The 2,887-nt window shown below is 34.8% G+C and overlaps 1 long non-coding RNA gene across 1 annotated transcript; it reads right to left on the reverse strand.

The window, feature by feature from the left end:
- Positions 1–282: 282 nt before the first annotated feature.
- On the reverse strand, positions 283–2,337 carry LOC110119216. Its single transcript, XR_007226116.1, has 2 exons — positions 1,784–2,337; positions 283–1,521 (listed from the first exon to the last, which is right to left on the reverse strand). It is a non-coding gene; the product is annotated as an uncharacterized LOC110119216 (long non-coding RNA).
- Between the last annotated feature and the right edge of the window lie 550 nt (positions 2,338–2,887).

Raw genomic sequence — 2,887 nt, forward strand, 5'->3', positions numbered from 1 at the left:
TATGAACATCAAGTTATACGCCTATTGTTGTCTCGCGATACACAAATTATTCGTAATTCGTAAGTAACTATTCGATATTTTTCACATATTAAATGTAGTTTTCTAATCATATATCTTTGAAAGAAGATGTATTTCTTATGCATGCTTCTTTTTATAATAACATTTAAATCAACTCTAAAAATTAACTCTATCAACGTTTGATAGAGTTGTCAATTAATCCAGTTGAATTTAAATAAATTTGAATAAGATATGCGGATTGAATAAGATATAAACATAAGACCCTAACATTTTATATTTTTTATTATATTTTTATTTTAGCTGGAAAATACGCATGTAGATTGTTAAATTTTCAAACTCGATAATCCAAAGAACGAAGCCTCGAATTTCGTTATTCCTGATTTTTACTCCATTTTGAGTCATCTCTTCGCGAGTTTGGTACTCGTTTCACGAATTTAGGCCCACGACACTAATTTGCACATATAACATAAATATATAATTATTATTATAATAATTGGAAATGCTCGTTTATGCCGAGCACGCGTAAGAGGCTACATGTCGATTTTTGTTACGAAAGAAGGAAAGTTCAGAAAAAGACCGCTGCGAGTTTGAAGCACGCATTTTTATTTGCTGTCCGCGTTCTGCGCGTCTCGACGATTTTCGATTATGCGGCCAGTGAATCATGTTTTTTTTTTTCTTTCCAGTTGGAGTGCCTACGTACCGAATATTTTCTTCGTTCATGTATTAGCGATGAGTCACACGAAAACACACGTTCACTGTACACAGACCAACACACGTGCAATTCGCAAGACCTTCGATATGATACACCGTATTGCACACGAATCTCACGACTCTATTATCGAACATATTCCACGAAAGTCAACTGCTCGACCACTTTTACGCGCGAAACGCATTCGACGCTTCGCATTGAAAATTTGCCTCGACTTCCAGGAATCCTACGACAGATCTTTCTTTTCGTTATGCACCTGTTTTATGCAATAGAATACTCGGATGGCACAGTGGCGCCTTTTCATGTTTGATATAATGATTGATAAACGAAATAAACATCGATACGGAATTGCGTTACGTAACGAGTAAACAGACAGCGTACAGCGAGAACAAGACGTCTTTGTACGCTTGTTAATTTTTGGATTTTATTCTCCAATGACAATTTGGACATGTTTGGATCTAATTAACCGATACTTGCATATTAATCGACGTCGGCGGATTAACGGATACCAATAAATTAATGGATATTAATTAACGAGTAAATACTTTTTGTAGCTACGATGTAGTAAGCGTATGACATTTATTATCTAACATATTAGTTACATTATAAGTATAACCTCGATCCTCGTAAATTTTTTCATTACAGTCAATAAAATGTTATTCGTGCAATGAATATGAAATTGCGAATTCTCGAGTGACACGTATCGTGGAAAGTTGTCCAAACAATTTTCTGAACTACATCTTTTCTGGATTTGTTTCTTTTCAGAATAGGAAATATTCGTTGGAAACTGTATCCTAAAAAAGGGGAAAGGTCGCTCAAATGATTTATTTGAATCAAATATTACGTAGAGGCTAACTATATTTTAAATGTAAATTTCAATTTAAAGGCAACGAGTGAAGAGAAATATTAAAATGAATCTTTCGCGATGACAAAATTATCATATTTTCTTTCACGGCATACAAAATTAATTGTAATCTTAAAATTGAATGTTTTCAACGTTAAAAAAATACAAACTGTCTTTCCAGGAATTTTGCATATTTATTTTTCTGTTCAAACCTGTTGTTTTGGACTATGACATCGAGATACGTAGTTGCTCGCAGAGAATTCTGAATGAACATTGCCACGAAGCGACATATACGTGCTGCATACGTATCTGTGCATGAAATTGTTTCGAAGGTTTTTACGGAAGGATTGCTACCGGCAATGGCACTGAGATCTCGGCGAAAATTCTCCAGAATTATCACTAGCATTCGTCATGCAAATGCGTATTATCACGTTGCGAAACAGCGAGATAGAAATATGTTCCGAAAGAGTCACTCGCGATATGCGTATTTGCGCACAGATTCGCTCTTTTAGTCTCGATTAAATTACCGCCTCGATTAATCAGTGTAGAAATCACGAAGAACAGTCCGATACGTGGGAGATTTTGCAGGTTGACGATGAATACTAAGTGGAAAGTTGGCAGTCGAGGAATAATACTATTTCTATAGTATGAACTGTTTTATTCAGAAGAATCGCAGTGATTCATAGAATCACGCGTAATGATTCATTTTTACGCGCATAGCAATTACAATTAATTACAAGACTCATCATGACTTGTCTTTATTTTATTCAACTTGTATATTTACGCATTCCTGAATCTAAGATTCTAATGCAAATGATTCAAATCATTCTCTTCAATATCTCACTTATTAGCTTCTGTTAAATGAAAATTCTTTTTACGTCTGTTTTACAAACGTTCCTCATTGCTTAGTTCAATTAATTATATTTCTTTAAATTGGATGTATTCAATGGGTCGATTCCCGTAGATTTATCTAAAATGAATCAGTGTCCAGCGTATTATTGGCGAAGCACGAGTAAATCAGTCGGATGCTTTCTGTTGAATATTTTGCGGATGTTTGAGTAGCAGTTTTTAGTCACACGTGGTTTTTTATTCTGCTAAGGTGAGCATTGGTACGGTTTGTAATTTCCCTTTCAGCTGTAGGTATTTTTTATGTTTCTCGTATTTCGTCGTTTCTCACGAGCCATGGCGCGTTTAAAATTGATCGCAAAATGCCAGATAGGGGATTTTCCACTTTTTAAATATTCGACCTTGGTAGACGTGCTTCAAATTTGCAGTTTGTATCTTCAGATAGGTTCGATTATGGCCTTTTAGATTTG

The sequence above is a fragment of the Bombus terrestris genome, chromosome 13 (genome assembly GCF_910591885.1).
Source record: "Bombus terrestris chromosome 13, iyBomTerr1.2, whole genome shotgun sequence".
Classification (NCBI taxonomy): domain Eukaryota; kingdom Metazoa; phylum Arthropoda; class Insecta; order Hymenoptera; family Apidae; genus Bombus; species Bombus terrestris.